The following is a 12,731-nucleotide window of genomic DNA, read 5'->3' as shown; positions in this document are numbered from 1 at the left end:
GGGAGACATCTGTATGTATATATGTGCATATAACCAAGTCATATATTTCTTGCAGTGTGACTTTGGATCCTCCCCTAGAGGTCATCTCACATTATCTTCACTGCTGTGTCCTCAGCACCTAGAAATGAGCCTGGTACAAAGAAGGTGCTTATTAACCCTTGCTAAATGAGTAAATGAGAAATTGATTGAAACGTGATTGTTATAGGAAGCATTAAAATGTATCTTGAAGACATAGACAATTTTAATATTATAATAAATTTTAATTCCTGAATCTATTGAACCTTGTATACTACACGCAGAGCATATATCTTACTTTCAAATTTTAATGAATAATTATAAAAACTGATTAGATTGTAGATCACAAATAAAAATCTTCAAATCAGAAACTGAGCAGGAAAATGTTATCCGGTCACAACATAACAAAGTGTAAATTAATAGCCAGAGGTTAAAAAACAAACAAAAATAAAACCCAGCAATTTGGTAATTTAAAACATTCTTTAAAAAACCTATTAGGATGAAAAAGAAATCGAAATTACAATAATAGGCTATTTAGAAAGTAACAGAAATAAAAAAAACACATTACTTATTATTCTAATGCAATGCAACCAAAGTTATACTCAGAGGCAATAATCTTAAATGCTTTCATTATTAAAATAATAATAAAATAAAGAAATTTAGCCAAGTCAATACTTTAGAAAAACAGCCACAAAATAAACCTAAGAAAATGGAGGAAAACATGTAATAAGTATAAAGAGAGATTTTTAATGAATTCAAAACAAAATAGTATAGTTTCTCAGTAAATCCAAGAGCTGTTTCTTTAAACACAACACACCAATACCAATGAAAATGGCCAAAAAGCAAATCCCATCAAATCAAAAAAGAGAAAACAAAAAATTTTTTAAATGAGGACATAATAGGAGAGATTTGTTTTTAATTCAAAGTAATATTACACACAAGTTATGCTAAATCACTTTAAAACTACATTAAATGGATGATTTCCTAGGAAAAAATATCAATTGGCCAAAATTAAATTAAGGAAAAGTAGAAAATTTGATTTGAACAATAATATAAAATAAATTACCAAAAAGTCTTCAAAACAGATCCATAATCAAATAATTTTACCATTAGAATTTCAGAGGAGATAATTTCCATGCTACATAAACTATTTTAAACCATTGAAAACGACAGTGTTATCTACTTCATTTTCTTAAGCTCAAATGCCACAAAAAGACTTGTACAAGAACCCTCCCACCCATCAGGAAAGAAAAAACAAAAACCTATATGTGAGTTCACTGAGAAAAAATGATGCAAAACTCTTAAACTATTAGCAAGTCAAATTCAAGGTATCTTCACATAATCATCTACCATGACCAAGTAGGATTTGTCCTAAGATTGAAAGGCTGGTATATTATCAAAAGAGATATGATTATAACGTGCCATATCTCTAATACAAAAAATATCCCATAATAATCTTAAAAGATGCTGTAAAATATTTGATAACAATCAATACGTTTCTTAATATTTTTTTTTGCAAACATACAAACACATTAAGGAAACTAGATTTAGAAAATTGAACCCTCTGTTGCAAAAGGGTATCTATCCGAAATCAACAGCTAACATCATATTTGATGGCAAAACACTAAACGTGATCCCATTAAAAACCAAAGGAAAAAAAAAGAAAGACAGAACCTGACTCATGTCCACTATCTTCTTTACTACTTAACTTTAAACCAGGCTGTGCATGGTTAAGACAGCACAAAAGAAAGAGCTTAGGTGTCAGAGCCAGGTGAGCTCTGAATTACCAGACCAGTTCTACAGCAACGCTTGTGGCCTTGCACAGGCTGCTTAATTTCTGCTCATCTTTCTATAAGGATAGCTACTTTACATGGAAATAATGAAGATTAAAGTTAATTCATAGAAAGTTCTGGAGACAGTGCTGGTTGTGTACAGCACAGTGCAAAAGAAGCTGTTGTTGTTCTAATGGCTACTTTAGGTGGCTTGAATAGCAAACCTTAATGGTACGTGTATTAACCATATTTTCCCATTTTTTGTATTCTTGACGCTCTGCCATCTGAGACTTAACTAACTGGGAGGGGACTACCCCTCCCAGGGTTAGCTAATTCCTAGAGATAGCAAACATTCTCTAAATGCCAAGCCAGCAATTCAGGGCCCATATCCCCACCTGCCTTCTTTGATCAGGTGCCTGCAGCCTGGTACACTATGCCCCTGTCTTAAATCACTCCAGGACGGGGTACTACAGAACTCAAGGCCACCCCTGCATCCCAGAGCACACTGAAATTGTTCAAATGAGCCAATCCCAAACCTGTCTGCCCTGTCTTCCCTGCCCTGCCCATTCCTTCCCATGAAAAGCACAACAAAGTCTCACACCCATGCTTTCTCCTCACTCCCTACTGACACTGGTGCTTCCCTGTGTGGCCCTGCCTGGCGTGCTGGGCCTCCTGCTTCTAGGGATCTGTGAATATAAACTTCTTCCTTCATGACGGTCATGTCCGTGTCTGTGTGTCTCACCATATCTGATTAAAACAAATCCTGGTACATTTTAAAACAGCCTGCCATGACATTCCACTGCTGCCTATCTTGTTTATTATGATTATTATTAATATCATATAAAATGTTTAAAAAGAGTTATAGAGTTAGATAAATCAGAGTTGGATTAAATCATATTCTGGATAAAATTAGAAGTCTAAAATATCTTGACAGGTTGGACTTACGGAGCCCAATAGCATAGGGTAAGTTTGAAAAAAACCTTTATTTATATGTATATATTCCTGTAATTAAGAGAAGCGATGCATTAAATGCAGAATGGGGGAAATAGGGCCTCACAGCAATCCATCAGAAAAAAAAGAATATACACATATCTATACATTTGGATGGCTTCAATTTTTTGGGAAGAGGCTGATGGTGTGATATGGCTACTAAAAATGTAAATGCAAATTTGGGCTGTGCTAACAGTTTGATTGTCAGCACGAAGTAGAGGCTATCTTCACTGTGTTGTATGCTAGATGGACAACATTTGGAGCTCTTTTCCTTTAAAAATCTTAGGAACTAAGGAACACCATTAGAGTTGGAAAATTAGAATAGTGAAGGGTGTAAAATCATGTTGAAAGAAATTTAAAAGAGAAAGGAGCGTAGTTACCTTTAAGTATCTGAAATGTTCTCATGTAGAAGAGGAAACCCATATTCTCTTTTCTCATTATTGTGTAGAACCATGTCCAGTGAGTGGAAGTTCAAAAGAGGAATGTTCATCTCAGTAAGAGTTAAGGGGAAGAGTGGGAAGAAATTAACATCTCTTTGTTGAGCTTATATTATGTGCAAGACATTGTACTGTCTTATACTCACATACACCTTGCTTCTAATATTAAATGTTCTCCCAGTACACTATTATCATTCTACTAGTAAAAATTCATAAAATATTTTATGAGGAATCCCAGGGAAGACAATATTTGATATCCTCTAAGCCCTCTTCAAGTACTAAGAGTTTATGATTTGTTAGCTATCAGTCATACTTTAGGGAATGAGGTTGGGGCAGAGGCTGAAATATTTCTTAAGTTTCCTTATCCCAATATGACCATAAGCATGTTAGATGGAGTGAGACATATTCTTTTTCTCTAGCAAATTAAAACTATGCACCCTATTATATCCCATATAAATAAAATTTTAAATCTGCTTATCTTTTGAGAAAGAATCACATGTTCATTAATTTGTATTTAATAGGAACTCACATCAAATTCAGTGTCATTTTCATGGGTCAAGTAACCACAGTTGCTGTCTGATGCTGGGCATAAGCATGACATATACAATGAAGAGTTAGAGCATCATTTGTTAATTGACACTACCTTAATGGTCTAAGATATAGACATAAAGGTATTCTTGATTATGTGGTGCTTTACTTATATGTAATATAGAAAAAACAATCTTAAAAAGCACAATAAATAACTGCTACTTTGTCTCCTAGGGCAGTAGCATGACTCTTTCCTAAGGGGATGGCTTTCTGTTCTTCTGTTTAGCAAAATGCCTTGCTCATACGTGTGAAAGAGGAAACTCTAAGAACATGAAATTCCGGAAGAAGACCATGAAATGAAGGGACAGTTAAATTGCTTCGCATGAATGTTAACACTTATTTGAAGAAGCAAAAAGTTAAAAGAGGGGAAGAGTTCTGAGAACATGAGACAGGACCAAGCAACTTGAGAGCCGTTCAGGTGTAAGTGGGAAGAATTCCATCAAGAAATGCTGGACGAGAATTCCCCGGTGGTAAGGGATGCTGGAGGAATTACGGCAAGATTCATTTAAAAAGTAATTCTGAATATTGTTGCAATGTATTAGCCATTCCCTACATAAAAATGTCCTCTAAGAATTGAGTTTCAGGGAATAAAGGGATTGTGTTGGCATGTGAGTTAGCACTGGACAACAAGAAGAGAATAGTCATGGCAGGGGAAGTGCAAGTTCAGTGGGAATAGTTAATTAAAATACAGATAGCCATGAGAAGGTACATTTAAGATGTGTGCAAAAATCTTAGCGAAGATATTGAATTTCTTATTAAAGATGAGAATAGCAGTTGAAGTTAATTTTATGTAAGTCTCAAAGGACAGAATGACCTCAGCCGACGTCTAGATTGAATGTATAATTGCCTCAATTCTCTTTTTCACTGTGCTTCGGTAGAAACATCTTGAAAGTCAACCTTGTGAAACAATTACAAACATGTTCCTGTTATTCATGTGGCTCAAGCTTTTTATTTTTATTATTTCACTGTAAAGGCTGAACTGTTTCACGTTGAAAGTGGAAAAGGTAATATGCCTATTGGACAGACATGTTTTTCCATCTAAATTAACTCATTGAATATTTGACCCTTATACACCATGAGATAGTTTGGAAATAGTTTCGTAAATTGGAAAGACATGAATTTTTAATGTGCTACCTTTAGTAAAAAGCTAGAGTGATTCAAAATTCACTGTTACAAAATGCCAAAGCACTGCCCCCAAGATTTCCTTGAGGTTTCTAATTGGTAGTTAGCGTTAGGTGGCCTCAGAACTTCCCATGGCCCAGGCCCTCTGATTCCTCCTGTGCTTAATCTTCCACCTGGCAAGCCACAACTTCAGCCACTAGACTATACATCGGTAAACTTTCTTCCTGTATTTTCTTTATTGATCTTGTACAACGGCATAGAAATGCATTTCCAAATTAAAGGAAAGATGGAATTGACACTATAACAGCCTTAGAATAATTTCTGCTTTACTAGATTCTGAACTATTTTCTCCCTCAAGTTATTTGAATGTGAGCCGAGGTGTGAACAAGGCAGGAATGAGAATCAATAATTAAGCCTGTTCTCTTTATACCCATGGTGGTGGCAAATCCATTTCTTTTTCTCAGCCTGATTATTATTTAGCATTTATCCAATACCCTCAAGCCAGGTCTCCACAGCAATAGAATAAAACTTCAGTAAAATGAAACAAAAACACATACCAGAACAATCCACTTAGCCTGTTTCCATGAGGGTATTTTGCTGTCTTGGAGTAAACAAGTCCCAGAAGAAGAGGTAAGGGTAGCAAAAGAGGGAAGCTATTTTTGTTACATGTTTTCTTGGTTGTGAAATGTCATAATCCATCCCATGGGGCCACTATCATGTGTGACCACTGAAAAAAATGGACCAAGGGCTTCTAGAGAGATGCCTATTCCAATTTCTCCAGTCTGCCTTGCTCACCTGTAATTCCCCCAGACATGATGAGTATTCTATGCCCATTGATTAGAGAGCAGGTCATAGCAAGTAAGACATTCCTTGTGAGAATAGGTCCAGAATCCGAACCTTGAGACAAACTTTCCAAGGAAACAAACTCCACAAAACCTTGCTGACAGACTTTCCAAGGAATCAGTTATGGATGGGATAACAATGTGTCCAAAAAGACAAAAGGAAAATCATGATCTGACAAAGAGGTCATACTTGTGTATCCCCTCGTGCCTGCCCAGTGAGATATACTGGGAGATCAAGTCATCTGACTTTGCTACTTCTGAGCTGAATGCCTTAATGCAATGTGGGGAAATTGGTCACAGCTGGAGACAAACCCTGCTTACTACATTTCTCTTTACAGTGATTTTTCCTTAGAAGACTGCAAATCATCAGAAAAATGTCTCTCCCATGACCTCCTGGGCTCTGGTGTTGTCCAGACACCATTACAGGTATCGATTTAATGGCTCTAGACTGGGGCAGTGCACAAGCAGATATTTTGTTCCGAGAAGAAATGGGGGCAATTCTGTGTGTAATCCAGATGTCTGTTCAGGTCACACCGTTTTTGAGACTAAATCATGTCCTAGAGAATCAGGCTTGCCGAAATTTGCACACTTGGCGTTTAAACCTAAAACATCTTTACTTTGTGTTTTTGCTTTCTTGTCTCTCATTGTGTCTTCATTTATCCAAAATTTGGCTTCACTTGACACCAGCCTATGAAAAGTAACTCACCGGCATCCTTCAGGGATTAATATGGTCTTCTCTCCCACCTCTCCAGCCATTGCTCAGCCTATATCCTTGATTCCTTCTCCTACTAAAACCCATATGATTTAGATGTTTGTTCACAGTTCTTCTTTCTCATTCTATCCATGTTCTTGACAATCTCATCTATTTCACTTTTTTTTTTTTTTCCCAGTAGGCATCTCCATCTAACCCATGCCTCAAACTCAACCTGTCCCAACCACATTTCTCAGTTTTTCAGCCTCTGGTCCTATGTTACCTGGCTCAGTTACTGACATCCTGAGTCCATTGCTCGGTCTCAATATGTCCTTGTCTCTAACTGTTGTGCACCCCAATTGCTAGCTTCCCAACAAGGCCCTAGATCTTTCCAGTTACAAATAATCTCCTCCTCCTGTAAAAACCTAATGCATTTTGTTATTATTTTGGTTATCCTATGTACCAAAGCCTACTTTGTATTATTTGTATTTCACATAACACTTTAGAATTCACAAATTTCCATCTGCCGTTTCATGGATTCTGTCTTTCTCAGACAGAATCTCTTTGAGGGTCAGAGACCTTGGATTATTTGCAGTTGTATTCACAAAGTTTCCAACACACTACATTGTATGCAATAGGTATGCGGTAAATCACTGTGGGTCAGTAGAAGTCTTCCAGCATTTCTCTTGAGTAGCTCAATGTTTCAATTATGCAACTTCCAAACAGTTCTTTCTCTTGTTACTAAGGCCCAAAAATATGAGATATGTACAGGACTTTTGTGTTTTATGAGCATCAGGATTAGAAACATTGACAAGAGTTGCAGATACTAGTGAAATTTTTAAAATGGGTTGACTATAAAAGTAATACTAATTACACTCATTTAAACAGACTACAGATCAAGTTACCCAATAATAATGATTCATAACAGTAATACATGTTAAATGAACTTGGTTATGAATTTAATTTGATATGATTTTCTTGATTACACTGCTAAAATATTCATATGTATTTCATTGTCATAAATTGTTTCAATTTTCACATGGTTGTGTATCCAGAATCTTAAAAGAAATCAGTGAAATTGTGCTTAGCATGATCTTCAGTGTTTTTGGTTTTGCCAGAGGTATAAATAAGAGATGCAGTCATTAAAGAGATTGTAATGTTATTTTTTTAATAAACATACTGTAAAATGTAACCTCTTTGTGGACAGTTCTATGAGTTTTAACACATGCATAGATTCATGCAGCCACCACCACAATCAAAACAGGTCTATCAATCAAAAACAAAATTTTCCTTGTTCTGCCCTCTTGTAGTCAAATCCTCCTCCCTCCCTGGCTCCTAGCAGCTGTTTGTCAAGTTTTAGGAGCTACAGTTTTTCATTTTCCAAAGTATCATATAAATAGAATCATGCAACCTTTTGAGACTGGATTCTTCACTTAGATTCATCAGGTTGTGAGTGCCTCAATAGTCACTCCCTTTTTATTTGTGAGTAGTGTTCCATTATACAGATGCCCCTCAGGGTATTAATTTATCTGTTGAAGGGCATTTGAGGTGTTTCTATCTTCTGGCAGTTCTGAATGAACTGCTATAGACATTGATGTACAGGTTCTTGTATGAACATAAGTTTAAATTTTTCTAGAGTAAAACACAGGAGTATAATTTCTGGATCATATGGTAATTGTATGTTTAAGTTTATAAGAAACTGCCAAACTGTTTTCCTGAGTGGCTGTACTATTTTGCATACCCATCACCAATGTATGAGAGTTTTAATTGTTCTGCGTCCTCACCAGTACTTGGTATTGCTAGTCGCATTTAAAAAAAAATGTTATCTATTCTAATAAGTGTGCATTAGTCTCACGATGGTTTTAATTTGCTTTTCCCTGACATTCTGATGTAGAATATCTATTCATGTACTCATTTGCCATCTATAAACCTTTGGAGAAGTGACTGATCAAATTGTTTTACCCATTTGTTTTTGACTAGGTTGTTTGACTTCTTATTGCTGAGTCCTGTGAGTTTTTAATACATCCCAGATACAGGAATACCTTGGAGATATTGTGGGTTAGATGTGTGGATTTGACTATCCCAATAAAACAAACATTATGTTAAAGCAAGTCAAACAAATTTTTTGGTTTCCCAGTTCACATAAAAGTTATGTTTACACTATGCTATAGTCTATTAAATGTGCAATAGCATTATGTCTAAAAAAAATGTACATACCTTAATTAAAAAATAATGCTGTTGGAAAAATGGCGCTGATAGACTTGCTCTATGCAGGGTTGCCACGGCCCTTCAATTTGTGAAAAGTGCAATAACTACAAAGCTCAATAAAGTTAAATGCAGTGAAGTTAGGTATGCGTATACAAATACTTTGTCAAATATGTGAACTGCAAATAATTCTTGACTTAATTTTCTTAACAGTGTTTTTGCAGAATTATTTTTTAAAAATTATACTGAAATTTAATCGATTTCTTCATTTTTGGATTGTACCCTTGGATCATATTTTAAAATTATTTGCCTAACACAAAAAGTATAAGGATTCTTCCCATGTTTTCTTCTCAAAGTTTTATAGTTCTACATTTTACAAATAAACTTATGAGGTGTAATGTATAGGTTTAGGTTCTTTTTCTTAACACATGGATATCTAATTGTTCAAACACCACTTATTGAAAAGATTATCCTTTCCCTCACTGAATTACTTTTGTATCTTTCTCAAAAATGAATTTTTCATGTTTGTGTGAGTATATTTTCATGTTTGTGTGAGTATATCTGGATTCTCTAGACTGTTCGACTGATCTGTGTCTATCAATACTACACTGTCTTGATTACTGTAGTTTTAAAGTTAAGTCCAAAAATTGGGTAGTGTCTATCTTCTCATTTTTTTCCTTTTTTTTCTTCAAAATTGTTTTGGCTATTCTAGCTTATTTGCCTTTCTTTGTGACCTTAAGAGTATGGGTTTATCCAAAAAAAAAAAAAAATCCACTGAGATTTTGATTGGAATTGTGTTGAATCTACAGATTAATTTAGGAAGAATATACAGTTGACCCCTGAACAACAAGGTTTTGAACTCTGCAGGTCCACTTATACGCAGTTTTTTTCTTTTTTTTTCCCCAGTAAATACATACAGTACTACAGGATTCTCAGTTCATTGGATCTGTGGGTGAAGAACCTCAGATACGAACGGAGGGGCTGACTATGCGACTTGAGCATCCGCAGTGGGTCCTGGAACCAACGCCCTGCATATGCCAAGGGATGACTCTAAATCTTTTCTATACTGAGTTCTCCAATTCATGAAAAAGGAATGGTTTATCTTTTGTTTATATCTTCTCTCTATTGGGTTTTTCACTTACCTCTCTATATATGTTTTCCCAGGGGATGTTCAAGGGATAAAATATTCATATTTGACTTTTCACAGCCTACTTAGAATTAACATTTTACCACTTAACTGAAACAGAGAAATCTTTGCCACCATATAGGTCCTTTTATCCTCCCTCTTTTATGTTGTACTTGTCAAGATAAATTGAAGATCCCTTGAAAAATGTTATAGTTTTTGTTTTTAACTATAATATACATTTTAAAGAATTTGAGAGGATAAAATTAGTCTATTATATACATTCTAATATTTAAATTAAACACAACACAAACCAGACAGTGGAACAACATCTTTAAGGCACTAAAAACAAAAACAAAACAAATTTTGAAAAAAACTATGTCAATTTAGAATTTTTTCCCTATGATAGTCTTAAAAAGTGAAGGTGATATAAAGACATTTTCAGACATACAAAAGCTGAAATAATTCATTACTAGTAGACTTGGATTATAAGAAACGTTAAGGGAAGAAAAAGTGTAGTGTGTAGAAATCTGTAACTATGAAAAAGAATGAAGAAGACTCAAAATGGCAATTATGTGGATAAATATAAAGACATTTTCATTATTTAAATCTATTTAAAAAATAAGTGAGTGCTTAAAGCAAATATAATATCAATGCATTGTGAGGTTTATAACATATGTAGAAGGAAAATATATTACAACAGTATCATAAAGATGGGATGAGTTGAAATGAAAGTAAACTTGTAAGTTTTTTATATGAAGAAGTACAATATAGTATTACTTAAAAGTAGACTCTGAGACGTAAAATATGTATAGAATATATTGGAGAGTTGTAACTAAAAAGCAAACAAAAATGGAATCTTAAGGGGATATTTAATTAATACTAAACAAGGCAGGAAAAGAGAAAAAAAAGAGAACAAAGAACAGGTTAGACAAATAGAAAACAAATAACAAGATGGTAGATTTAAATACAACCATCCATACTACATTCAATGTAAATATTCTAAACACCCCAATTAAAAGGTGAAGATTGTCATATTGGATTTAAAAAAAAAGCAAGATCTAACTCTATGCTGCCAACAAGAAATCTACTTTAAATATAAACACAATAAGTTAAAAGTAAAAATATGTAAAAGGTAACCATGTTAACAAAAATTAAAAGAAAGCTGGAGTGGCTATATTAATATCCAGCAAAATAGATTTTAGAACAGAGATTATTATCAGGGATGAAGGGGATCATTTTACAATGATGAAGAGACCGATTCAGCAGAGAACATAATCATAAACAGTGTTCACCAAATAACAGTTATAAAGTACATAAAGCAACACTGATAAGAGAAATGGACAATTAGGGATTTCAATACTCCTATCTCAATAACTGATAGAGAAAGCAGACAGCAATTAAAATAGAAAGATTGCCTGACCATAGAAGACTTCAACAACACTATCAACCAATTTGACCTAACTGCATTTAAAGAACAATCCTCCCAACAATAGAATATGCATTCTTTTCATTGTACACAGAACATTTACCAAGATAGACAATGCTTTAGGCTGGGAGTCAGTAAGCTATGGCTCACAGGCCAAATATGACCCACTGTCTATTTTTGTAGATAAAGTTTTATGAGAACACAAACATGCCAGTTCGTTATGTATTGTCTATGGCTGCTTTAATTTTTTTTTTTTTTAAATTTACTTATTTATTTATTTATTTTTGGCTGTGTTGGGTCTTCGTTTCTGTGCGAGGGCTTTCTCTAGTTGTGGTGAGCGGGGGCCACTCTTCATTGCGGTGCGCGGGCCTCTCACTATCGTGGCCTCTCTTGTTGCGGAGCACAGGCTCCAGACGCGCAGGCTCAGCAGTTGTGGCTCACGGGCCCAGTTGCTCCGCGGCATGTGGGATCTTCCCAGACCAGGGCTCGAACCCGTGTCCCCTGCATTGGCAGGCAGATTCTCAACCACTGCACCACCAGGGAAGCCCTATGGCTGCTTTTAGACTAAAACAGTAGAGCAGTATATTTATGACAGAGACTGTGTGGCCCAAAAGTCTAAATTACTTACTCTCTGACATTTTACAGAAAAAAATTGTATACTTCTGTTTTAGGCCTCAGAGACATCTCAATGTAAAAAACAGTCTACAAAAGAACAAATTGACAATTGCACTTCGTCAAAATTAAGAACTATGCCCTTTAAATGGTACTGTTAGGAGAATAACAAAAATCACAGACTGGGGGAAAATCCTGGCAAATCACATATTTGATAAAGGATTTGTATTCATAATATGTAAAGAACCCTCAAGCTCAATAATAAGAAAACTCAGTAAAAGTCCAATAACAAAATGGGTAAAATACATATGAATGACAAATAAGCATATGAAAACATGATCAACATCATTTGTTATTAGAGAAATGCAAATTGAATCTATGAGATATTATTGCATATCTAGTAGAATATCTAAAATTAAAGACTGTATCAAATATTGGCAAGGATGTAAAACAACTGGAATATTCATACATTGCTATAAATGCTTTGGAAAGGAGTTTGGAAGTTTCCTTAAGAAGGTAACCGTACATCTGCTATTCAACTTAGTCTTTCTACTACTACTGATATATGTAACAAAAACAAAAACATATATTTATGCAAAGACTGGTACAGAATTGGTCATAGCAGCTTTGTTTGAATTGCTCCAAACTGGAAATAATCCAAATACCCATCAACAGGTGAATGGATAAATAAATTGTGTTATATCCATATAATGGACTATTATTTGGCAATATAAAAAATGAACTACTGATACATCAACTGTGTGGATAAATCTCCAAATAATTACACCGATTGAAAGAATCCAGGCAAAATAAAAGCACACACAGTATGATTCCACATATGTGAAATTTTAGAAAACATGAACTAAAATATATATTGGCTAAGTGCAGACAAATGTTTGCCTAGA

This window comes from Balaenoptera musculus, chromosome 8, assembly GCF_009873245.2.
Source record: "Balaenoptera musculus isolate JJ_BM4_2016_0621 chromosome 8, mBalMus1.pri.v3, whole genome shotgun sequence".
Classification (NCBI taxonomy): Eukaryota; Metazoa; Chordata; class Mammalia; order Artiodactyla; family Balaenopteridae; genus Balaenoptera; species Balaenoptera musculus.
The sequence above is the reverse complement of the archived record's forward strand: the minus strand, read 5'-3'. Positions refer to the sequence as shown.